We start from the raw sequence: 12,687 nt of genomic DNA on the forward strand, positions 1-12,687 counted from the left end.
ATGAAATAAATATGCCATCTCTCAAGCTTAGCCTTTTGTTAACAACACTGTCATCTCAGATTTTCAAAATATGCTTCTCAACCATTGCAAAACAAGCATTTGTGTAACAGTATTGATGGCTAACGTAGCATTTAGCATTAGCATTCAGCTGGCAACATTTACACAAAAAAACAGAAAAGCATTCAAAAAAATCATTTACCTTTGAAGAACTTCAGATGTTTTCAATGAGGAGACTCTCAGATAGCAAATGTTCAGTTTTTCCTGAAAGATTATTTGTTTAGGACAAATCGCTCCGTTTTCTGCGTCACGTTTAGCTATGAAAAAACCCCTGTATCCAGGATTGTGTAAATCTATCAGCAAGCTCATTAGCATAACACAACGTTAACTATTTATGAAAATCGCAAATGAAATGAAATAAATATGCCATCTCTCAAGCTTAGCCTTTTGTAAACAACACTGTCATCTCAGATTTTCAAAATATGCTTCTCAACCATAGGAAAACAATCATTTGTGTAAAAGTAGCTAGCTAGAGTTAGCATTTCGCGTTAGCATTTAGCGTTAGCATTAGCGTTAGCATCCAGCACGCAACATTAACAAAAACATAAAAGCCTTCAAATAAAATAATTTACCTTTGAAGAACTTCTGATGTTTTCAATGAGGATACTCTCAGTTAGATAGCAGATGCTCAGTTTTTCCAAAAAGATTCCTTGTGTATTAGAAATAGCTCCGTTTTATACATCACATTTGGCTACCAAAAAAAATCCATAAATTCAGTCCTCAAAACGCAAACTTTTTTCCAAATTAACTCCATAATATCGACTGAAAACATGGCAAACGTTGTTTAGAATCAATCCTCAAGGTGTTTTTCACATATCTCTTCATTGATACATCGTTCTTGGAAACATGCTTTCTCTCCTGAATCCCAGGAGAAAATGCCTGCACCTGAAGATTACGCACAAATTTAGACAAAGGACACCGGGCGGACCTCTGGAAAATGTAGTCTCTTATGGCCAATCTTCCAATGATATGCCTACAAATACGTCACAATGCTGCTAAGACCTTGGGCGAACGACAGAAAGTGTAGGCTCATTCCTTGCGCAATCACAGCCATATAAGGAGAGAATGGAAAACAGAGCTTCAGAAATTCTGCTAATTCCTGGGTGATGCATCATCTTGGTTTCGCCTGTAGAATGAGTTCTGGGGCACTTACAGACAAAATCTTTGCAGATTCTGAAACTTCAGAGTGTTTTCTTTCGTGACAAAATATCGCGCTTAAAACGGGAACGTTTTTTATCCAAAAATGAAATAGCGCCCCTAGAGCTCTAAGAGGTTAATGCAAAAAACTTTCTGGGCTTATAATGTAAGAAATAACACAAAAATGTAAAAATTACTGTAAAGTTCCTTTGGAGAAAGAGACAGAGCGGCAATGTCTATCAGCACCATCTTGTATATGTTATCACATGTTGGTGATATTTTGGAAAAATGTTTTTAAACATGCTTTATGTCATCAGCGACAATAAAGACTGCTTATGTCTGAGAGGATTCTTCCTGGCTAACGATCTTGTACAGTTCGTTGAGTGCCGCCCTCTTGTGGTGGCACTCAACGAACTGTGGTAGTATGTACAGTCATGGCCAAAAGTTTTGAGAATCCACAAAGTTTGCTGCTTCAGTGTCTTTAGATATTTTTGTCAGATGTTACTATGGAATACTGAAGTATAATTACAAGCATTTCATAAGTGTCAAAGGCTTTTCTTGACAATTACATGAGGTTGATGCAAAGAGTAAATATTGATAGTGTTGACCCTTCTTTTTCCAAGACCTCTGCAATCCGCACTGGCATGCTGTCAATTAACTTTTGGGCCACATCCTGACTGATGGCAGCCCATTCTTGCATAATAAATACTTGGAGTTTGTCAGAATTTGTGGGGTTTTGTTTGTATACCCGCCTCTTGAGGATTGACCACAAGTTCACAATGGGATTAAAGCCTGGGGAGTTTCCTGGCCATGGACCCCAAAAAATCTATCTTTTGTTCGCCGAGCCACTTAGTTATCACTTTTGTCTTATTGCAAGGTGCTCCATCGTGCTGGAAAACGCATTGTTCTTCACCAAACTGTTCCTGGATGGTTTGGAAAAGTTGCTCTCAGAGGATGTGTTGGTACCATTCTTTATTCATAGCTGTGTTCTTAGGCAAAATTGTGAGTGAGCCCACTCCCTTGGCTGAAAAGCAACCCCACACATGAATGGTCTCAGGATGCTTTACTGTTGGCATGATACAGGACTGATGGTAGCGCTCACCTTGTCTTCACCGGACAAGCTTTTTTCCGGATTCCCCAAACAATCGGAAAGGGATTCATCATAGAACATTTCTTTACCCAGTCCTCAGCAGTCCAATCCCTGTACCTTTTGCAGAATATCAGTCTGTCCCTGATGTTTTTCCTGGAGAGAAGTGGCTTCTTTGCTGCCCTTCTTGACACCAGGCAATCCTCCAAAAGTCTTCGCCTCACTGTGTGTGCAGATGCACTCACACCTGCTTGCTGCCATTCCTGAGCAAGCTCTGTACTGGTGGTGCCCCGATCCCGTAGCTGAATCAACTTTAGGTGACGGTCCTGGCGCTTGCTGGACTTTCTTGAGCGCCCTGAAGCCTTCTTCACAACAATTGAACCGCTCTCCTTGAAGTTCTTAATGATCCGATAAATGGTTGATGTAGGTGCAATCTTACTGGCAGCAATATCCTTGCCTGTGAAGCCTTTTTTTGTGCAAAGCAATGATGACGGCACGTGTTTCCTTCAAGTTAACCATGGCTGACAGAGGAAGAACAAGGATTCCAAGCACCACCCTCCTTTTGAAGCTTCCAGTCTGTTATTCAAACTCAATCAGCATGACATAGTGATCTCCAGCCTTGTCCTCGTCAACACTCACACTGTGTTAATGAGAGAATCACTGACATAATGTCAGCTGGTCCTTTTGTGGCAGGGCTGAAATGCAGTGGAAATGTTTTGGGGGGATTCAGTTCATTTGCATGGCAAAGAGGGACTTTGCAATTAATTGCAATTCATCTGCTCACTCTTCATAACCTTCTGGAGTATATGCAAATTGCCATCATACAAACTGAGGCAGCAGACTTTTTGAAAATGTACTGTATATTTGTGTCATTCACAACTTTTGGCCACGACTGTACACAGCTCTCATAATAACACCTGTGAATTCCCTCGGCATATAAACACAGCAAAAACTAAATGACCTCCCACTGTCAACTGTGTTAATTTTCAGCAAACTTAACGTGTAAATATCTGTATGAACATAAGATTCAACAACTGAGACATAAGCTGAACAAGTTCCACAGACATATGACCCTGACCAAAGGGGTAGTCAAAATCAAAAGTAACAGTCAGTATCTGGTGTGGCCACCAGCTGCATTAAGTACTGCAGTGCATCTCCTCCTCGTGGACCAGATTTGCCAGTTCTTGCTGTGAGATGTTACCCTACTCTTCCACCAAGGCACCTGCAAGTTCCCGGACATTTCTGGGGGGAATGACCCTAGCTCTCACCCACCAATCCAACAGGTCCCAGACGTGCTCAATGTGATTGAGATCCGGGCTCTTAACTGGCCATGGCAGAAGAATGATATTCCTGTCTTGCAGGAAATCACGCACAAAACGAGCAGTATGCATGGTGGCATTGTCATCATGTTAGGATGAGTACCACATGAGGGAGGAGGATGACTTTCCTGTAACGCACAGCGTTGAGATTGCCTGCAATGACAACAAACTCAGTCCGATGATGCTGTGACACAACGCCCCAGACTATGACGGCCCCTCCACCGCCAAATCAATCCCACTCCAGAGTGCAGGCCTCGGTGTAACGCTCATTCCTTTGATGAAAAATGCAAATCCGACCATCCCCCCTGGTGAGACAAAACCGCGGCTCGTCAGTGAAGAGCACTTTTTGCCAGTCCTGCCTGGTCCAGTGATGGTGGGTTTGTGCCCATAGTGACGATGTCTGGTGAGGACCTGCCTTACACAATGCCGACAAGCCCTCAATCCAGCCTCTCTCAGCCTATTGCGGACAGTCTGAGCACTGATGGAAGGATTGTGTGTTCCAGGTGTAACCCGGGCAGTTGTTGTTGCCATCCTGTACCTTTCCCGCATGTGTGATGTTCGGATGTACCAATTCTGTGCAGGTGTTTTTACACGTGGTCTGCCACTGCGAGGACGATCAGCTGTCCGTCCTGTCTCCCTGTAGCACTTGTCACGAACCAGCTCAAAGCCAATAACAAAAGGGAGACAACGTGTAGATAAGGAGTAACAAAACATATATTTATTAAATAAGTAACTAAGTACAATATACAATGGTGTGTATAATCAGTAATCAGTAGTGTAAGTGAGTGTTTTGCATGCATGAATGTGATAATGCAGGGTGTTGAAAGGTGCGAAAGCGACCAACCAAAAGGCCACCAAGAAACACAACAAAATCTAGAAAGGTATCTGCATGGAGAGAGTCGCTTCCATGAATGTGGAAGAGGTCTATTTATCCTGGGACACACCGGGCCCAGGTATTTCCCATGTAGCTGACGACCCTCCCAACTCCGCCCACCGGCATCCTAATAAGGAAAACAAGAGCAAAGAGAGAATATGGCAGACAGAGTGGGAGGTTCGTCACATTCCCCCCCATAAAACCGTGGACCAACAAGGGCCCCGGAACAACGACACAGCCTCTGCGTCCCAAATTGACACAGCCTCTGCGTCCCAAATTGACGAGGGGTTATGTGTTCACACCTCCACCTGCCCCAGCCAACCTCCTCCTTCCCAGACCTCAGCAACCTTTGCGCATAGGAAGCAACATTTAAGAGGAAAGAACACAAGAACAGGAGGGAACAGACAGGAAAGATAGAACATGACAACCCCAAACAATGGTCAGTCACGTAAACATTCAGGAACATGGCACAAAAGACCACAACAGCTACAAACTCCAACGAAAAGAACATCAGGGTCCTTCTTAATTTTTACAACTCCCAACGATTCATAGTCACTTCCAACCATTCAAAGTCACTTCCCAACGCAACAGAATTTCACTAATTTCATTCATTCAACCTTGTAGCGTTCAGCGATCTTCAACAGCTGTTCTTTAGTACATAATTCTAATAGTTCCTCTGATGGAAAGCGAATGAACTTGTCTACATGAGACACCATAGTCATAAGTAAATAATCTTGCTCAACCCCTCTGCTGAGCACATCAGACCACAACCAGAGAAATGACAATCACCCTGAGCACCACAGAAGAGAGATGAGATACGGAGCTTCCCCAAAACCTACAATAACTCAACCCTAGTCTTCGTGCAGATTTGCAGTGGGAATTTGCACACTGTAGCCCGTTGGCAAGGAAATAGAACTCCCCAGCATGCTGGCAAATTCCACCAAGCCACGGATGTGCTCCCGAGACAACTGCTCAGTCCACAGACACCACACAAAAATAACCAACATTTAACCATGCCCAACATGTCCAAAATTGAAACACGTTGCTAAGCCTATCAGGGGAAAAAGGCTATAGCTCCGGGTAGCAAGTTCCACTACCCTACCCAAATCTCCCACCGAGGTACACAGCCGATTTACTCACCTCCTCTGACCGATGTCCCAACAGAAAGTAGAACAAGAGTTTCCAGGCTGGGCAGGGCCTGGAAACCAACCATTATACTCTCTCCAACGCAGCACACAAACCAAACAAAAGACAACCAATACTGGACCTATCTAACTCAAACAAAATATGCAAACCAAACACGTACCTCCACGGTCTCCCAAACCAAAACGTTCAAATATCCCGGATGAGCCCCCACTTGTCACGAACCGGCTCAAAGCCCGCAACAAAAGGTAGACAACATGGAGATAAGGAGTAACAAAACATATATTTATTAAATAAGTAACTAAGTACAATATACAATGGTGTGTGTAATCAGTAGTGTGTGTTTTGCATGCATGAATGTAATAATGCAGGGTGTTGAAAGGTGCGAAAGCAAACAACCAAAAGGCCACCAAGAAACACAACAAAATCTAGAAAGGTGTCTGTATGGACAGAGTCTCTTCCATGAATGTGGAAGAGGTCTATTTATCCTGGGACACACCGGGCCCAGGTGTTTCCCATGTAGCTGACGACCCTCCCAACTCCGCCCACCGGCATCCTAATAAGGAAAACAAGAGCAAAGAGAGAATATGACAGACAGAGTGGGAGGGTCGTCACACACTACCTAAGGCATCTCACAGTACGGACATTGCAATTTTTTGCCCTGGCCAAATCTGCAGTCCTCATTCCTCCTTGCAGCATGCCTAAGGCACATTCACGCAGATGAGCAGGGACCCTGGGCATCTTTCTTTTGGTTTTTTTCAGAGTCCGTAGGAAGGCCTCTTTAGTGTCCTAAGTGTTCATAACTGTGATCTTAATTGCCTACCGTTCCACAGGTACATGTTCATTGAACAGGCATGGGAAACAGCCTTTTAGAATGAAGATCTGCAAAGTTATTTGGATTTTTACGAATTATCTTTGAAAGACAGGGACCTGAAAAAGGGATGTTTACATGTAGTGGGGTATTTTAGGATCAGGAACTCCAGGTTGGGTGAACAGGAGCTCGAGATTTTTTCAACTTCGATACACCCGGAATTGTTGATGAAGAAACATACATTCGATCCATATGGAAAATGGAAAAGCCGTTTGGTTGATCGATTGGTGTATCGTCTGTGAGCCATGTCCCTCTGTGATTGAAGCCTTGCTCTATGTTCACAAAGTGTATTTTCCAGAGATTGGACATTAGCCATCTGGTTCCTAGGAAGAGGAGGCCGTCTTGTCAGTCTAGCTTGGAGTCCTCCTTTCCTTCATCATCTTTGTCGCTGGTATAGCCTTTGGTCATCTTGGTCAGTTATATCTATAAAATGCAAGCGTACAAAAGTATATCAATCCACACTTAGCTGAGTATGCAACCTACATGTCTAAACTTGTATAAGCATTTCTCAAGGTAAGCTGGAGAAATAAAGACGGGCCATGTGATAAATCATGCACATGCCTATTTAGAAAGGCAATTACCCCACAGGGAAATTCAGTGAAATCAATTGAAGGATAGACACCATGACATTTCAGATAAAAGCCCTGGGTGGCTGTTTGAGATGGTGCTGTCTGAAATGATAATATTAGCTATTGGGAATTATGGGCTGTCAATTTATCTTCCCCATCTCCCATTCTGCGCAGTCAGGTAAACACATTTATACACAGGCAGTTTGGTGACAATGATCAATGACTCTTATCACTGTATGTCTGCCACTATATCTAATGGCATATTGGACAAAGGAGTTTATTGGCACAGTGTAGTAAGGAGGGGGAAAATGACACAATTCTGCCGAGGTATGAATATTTTATCTACTGAACTCATTAGATAGTTCTCCCTTTGGGGAGCACCACGTTTGTTTTGTGGCAGATTATTTGCATGATGAATTATACATGTTTATATTCAGCGGTATGAAAACATACAGTAATTTCCATGTAAAGGACCCATGAGCACCAAAATGTGAAGCTCAGAGAAGAATATCAAATCGAGTGTCAAATGAAAGCTAAGAGTCTATGTTTTGGGGAAATTAAGGCATAGATACATTTATGAGCCATTTTCCATTAAAAAAAATGTGGCAAAACTAATGCCTTTAATTTCTGGTAAAAATCTACCAGAAAAAGTATTAGAAATGCATCAAAACACAAACATTGAAGATGTTGAAATAAAGACCCCGGCCAAGTTAATTTTTTGAAAAATGATTTGCCTTCTGTAAATTTAAGAAACATTGCCTTTGTAATTCCATTTCCAAAAACCCACATATCTTAAAGATACTTTCTAATTTCTCATGAAGGAAGATAATGAAAGTTCACAGAAGCAACATGTAAAGGCAGAGCTACCAATTAGTTAGTGTTTTTACTGATATTTACTTTTGCTTACGAGTTATTAAGTGATTACAAATTGTAATTCTGTTAACAAAATTCGTAACAGAATACCTGAAAAATCTGTTAAGGAATTACTGTAATTGATTTAGCTAAATTGGGAAATCATAGTAGTCATACAAAACACAGTTGGGTCATCTGCTACTGTCCTCCCTTCCACTGGCATACTGTTATGATCAGCTCACAACATTTTTTTTCTCTTTCAGTCGTATGGTGGTCAAAGCGAGAGTGTGAAAACAGGATCAACCCCTCCCTCTCCCTGCCTCTCTCTTCTCTCTCTTTCCAGTTAATGTTACCTCTCCCAGCTCTTACTGACACCTACCCATGAGCCCCCTCTCTCCATTTACTGTAACCAGCATCCCACCCACTGAGCACTGACCTACATCGGATGTCCATGGGTGTTGAATAGTAGTTTAAATTTGAATTCAATGTCCACAGACATTAATTTTGCCCAAACATAGACATCCATGATTGTTGATCAGAACCAAATGTAGACGTCTACATTTCACAACTTTGGACAGCACAGTACAATGAAGCACAGTAGAGTACAGTAGCGGGATTCGTCAAGAATGGGAGTGAAGTTCTAGCGTCAAATTCGGGAAAGGACGGAGGTGACTTCTGGTCAGGGATATATAAGAAGATGTGTTTGAGAGAGGTCCCCAATTAAACTTAAATTTTAACGTTTTTTTTACACGCTGCTGTTAGTTGTTATGCGGATGGACCAGTTGGTTATATTAATTTAATCAATTTTCATGGTACCATAAGCAAGACCAACCCGAAGAGAACTGCTAGGACTAACACATCGTTGAAGGCCGAACTAACTACCCGAACACCAAGAATGGTCGCCGTGGCCAGCACTGCTGCAGAATTGGAGGTCTTTTCTATGACCATGCTTGTAGCTGAGCTAGCTAAACAAATAAGTAGCCTAAAGGAGTATATGGCTTCTCTCATAAGCACTTCACTGGCACCTCTCCAAACTTCTATTGATGCCTTTCGAGAAACAGTCAACACGTTTGGGCGATGCCTCAATACACTAGAAGGTTTCTTCACTGACAACACAGGGCAGCTAGCCGAGTTTTAGGCAGCTGTCTCTCATATGAAAACGGCCAACACAGTTCTACCTTCCATGGTAGATTCATTGGAGAATTATACCTGAAGGGAAAACATGGAGAGAATTGAGACTGGAGTCAACCCTGTGAAATTTGCCTCTGACATGCTGGTGGAAGTGATGGGTAATGGTGTCTTTGACAAGCCGCAGGAGCTCGACCATGCACACAGATTGGCTAGCTAACGCTACATTTTTTTGTAAATGTATTTTTACATGGCAACAAGATGAATGCTTAACTCCAGGAGCACCCAGGTATATCTGTACTACATATATACTTGGCTGAGATTTCAGACAACAGCAACATTGGGCTGACTTGCTAGCATTACTAGCTATGCACAACAAAAACCGGAGTGCTCAAGTTGTCAAACACTGACTGGTCTATTTGAATGTGGTGGTGGATTTAGCTGAGATGTGGCTTGACATGTGGACAACTACCTAACTATCTAAAATTGACTGAACAAAGATCTATGTAAGTAACGTTGGCTGGTACTAGTAACACATGTTTACCATTCTAAAGACTATTTGCTAATGCTACAATCTCAGGGTTTGACTCGGGTTACTTTCTTGTTTGCATTTACTTTCATTTGACCGTAATGCCTTTGATTGAGTGGTGTTTGGATATCTTTAACTTTCATCTCTATGGAGATTCATTGACGTTGGAATATTTTGGCATTTGTGTTTGTGGGGTGCGTTCCCTGCTGTAGTCTTTGTGGTCGTGCAACGCCTGAATAACATATTTTACTACCTGTGGATGCAGTTGCGAGGTGCGGCTGCAGGAGCGTGGCACGGAACGTGCCCCTAACACAATTATTGTGTTATTTTGATGGTTTTATGTCACAGGGGTGGGGGGAAGTTGTTTGCCTTCATTAATCATTTGATTGCTACATATTCTACAACAGTATTTTTCCTAACTTTTCAGTACATGCTTTTTCTTTTGTCATAAGATATGATCGGTGGTCATGTAGAGGATTTTCATGTCCATTCCATTTATAATTTAGTTATCTCAACTTATAATAACTGACAATCAGATATTGGGGTGGGAGTTGGGTGGTCAGCTATTACGTTTACAAGCTGGAACGTCAAGGCAATGAACGGGCCGGTTAAACCGACTAGAGTATTTGCTAATTTGAACAATTTAAAAACTGATATAGCGTTCTTACAATAAACACATCTGTGTGCAGCAGATCATGGTAGACTCCGTAAAGCTTGGGTAGGACAAATATTCTGTTCAAAGTTCAATGCTAAGGCAAGAGGAACAGCAATACTTATTCATAAGAAAGTACAATTCAGTGCTGGTGACATAATCTCGGATCCCCAGTCGCGTTTTGTTATGGTATTTGGTTCTTTCTTTCATACCTCTGTTTTGCTTATAAATGTTTATGCTCCCAATTGGGATGATGTTGATTTTGTTAACAAACATTTTTATTTTCTGCCAAATATCAACACACTATTTAATTTTTGGAGGGGACTTCGATTGTGTGATCCACCCAGTCTTGGACCGCTCAAACCCTAGATCATTATCTCCTTTCCAGCGCTTTGTCAGCATTTATGAGTCAGCGAGATTCCCTTTTCCCAGTAACAAAGAATTATCTTTCTTTTCACATGTACACCACTCCTACTCTAGAATAGACTACTTTTTGATAGATAAATCCCTTCTCCCTCTATACAGATTGGCCCCTCATGGAGATTTAACTCATCTTTACATTCAAACAATTCATTCTGCACCATTCTATCGAATGCAATTGATGTCTCTATTGAGACAAATAAAACAGAATCGATCTCTCCATCTACACTTTGGGAAACACTTAAAGTTGTTATTAGAGGCAAAATTATTTCCTATTCCGCTCTTCTCAATAAACAAAAAATTAGACAACAACAGCTGATCGACACAATTCTGGATTTAGACCAAAATTACACCGCCTCTCCATTACCAGAACTTTAAAAATAAAGGTTGAGTCTTCAAACTCAGTACAATTTACTATCCACAGATAAGGCTGAGCAGCCGCTTCTCCATGCACGTGGTTTTGTTTTCCAACTTGGAGAAAAGGCTGATTCACTTCTAGCTCATCAAATCAAGTGCAAATCTGCTTCACAGCTGATCCCTAAAATTCACAACACCTCGGGTATCTTAACAGTTAGTCCTACTGAAATCAATAATATCATCCAAAAATGTTATTCAGATCTTTACACGTCAGAATCATGTGAAGACAATTCAATTATGAATGATTTTGTTGACAATTTGGGAACTCCTACTGTATCATTAGTACAGAGAAGAGAGAGGAAGTTGATCAACCTTTGCAGTTAGAGGAGATTATTCATTCAATTACAGCAATGCAAAGTGTGAAATCCATGGCCCAGATGGCTACCCAATCGAATTCTACAATACGTTCTCTGCCAAACTGGCCCCCCTCCTGCTTGAAATGTTTGAAAACGCCCTGGACCAGGGTGTTATACCCCAAAACCTGACAGAGGCGTCAATCACACTTTTGTTAAAACCCTGCAAATATGCATCTGAGTGTGGTTGATACAGACCGATCTCACTTTTAGATGCAGATGTTAAAATATTATGACAACCATCTTATCACCGGATCAGACAGGGTTTATTAAGGGTCGGCCACTACTTTTCTAACATTCGACGTCTGTTTAATGTCATAGACTCTCCTGCATCTTCGGACGTTCCTGAAGGGGTTATCTTTTTAGATGCGGAGAATGGGAATATTTATTCCCTGTCCTGGGAAAATGTGGCTTTGATGCAAACTTCATCATCCAAGGAATCAGTACTTACAAGCATATTTCGTTCACATTATTTCCCATTATCAAGGGCCACACGCCATGGATGTCCAATGTCCCCTCTGTTATTTGCCCTGGCGATAGAACCCCTTTCTATTATGCTAAAAGCCACACCCTCAATACATGGTATCTACAGATGGGGACTGGAACACCAAGTTTCCTTGAATGCAGATAACTTGCTTTTATATATCTCAAACCCTGAAGCGTGTGTCCGTGAGATAGTGAACATACTGCATAAGTTTGGTGTGTTTCAGGTTATAAATGTAATTTCTCATAGTGAATGTTTTCCTATTAATGAATTAGCATTACAAATTCCACTAAATACTATTCCATTTCGTATGTCAAAGTCTGTCTTTAAATATTTAGGGATCAATATCACCAGTACCTTGTCTTCCCTCCATGATGAGAACGTTACTCCCCTGATTAACTTCTGCTAAATTATCATTATTTTTGCCTCTAGGGCCTTTTTCTTGCCTACCCCCCTACTCTTCTACATAGCTGTTTCTATTTTTCTTTTGTGTTATTGACTGTACGTTTGTTTATGTTTAACTCTGTGTTGTTGTTTTTGTCGCACTGCTTTGCTTTATCTTGGCCAGGTCGCAGTTGTAAATGAGAACTTGTTCTCAACTGGCCTACCTGGTTAAATAAAGGTGAAATAAAATTGATGGCACCTTTGCCAATTTCGAAGATCTCGCTATCAAATTTAATCTCTCTTTCAAGTTTATTTAGGTATTTCCAAATCCGCCTGTTTATTTGCACTCAAAGCTCAACCTTTCAAATTCTATAATTTTTGAGATAATCATGTCCCTTGATAACTCATCAC

The 12,687-nt window shown here is 41.5% G+C and overlaps 1 long non-coding RNA gene across 1 annotated transcript in view; it reads right to left on the minus strand.

Annotated features, from left to right (window-relative positions):
- Positions 1–4,296: 4,296 nt before the first annotated feature.
- Positions 4,297–12,687, minus strand: part of LOC149985164 (uncharacterized) — a 38,944-nt gene continuing 30,553 nt past the window's right edge. The window contains exon 3 of the long non-coding RNA XR_016487442.1: positions 4,297–6,911. This is a non-coding gene — a long non-coding RNA (uncharacterized LOC149985164). The remainder of the gene's footprint in view (positions 6,912–12,687) is intronic.

The sequence above is a fragment of the Oncorhynchus mykiss genome, chromosome 2 (assembly GCF_057628025.1).
Source record: "Oncorhynchus mykiss isolate SJ-2025 chromosome 2, ASM5762802v1, whole genome shotgun sequence".
Taxonomy (NCBI): domain Eukaryota; kingdom Metazoa; phylum Chordata; class Actinopteri; order Salmoniformes; family Salmonidae; genus Oncorhynchus; species Oncorhynchus mykiss.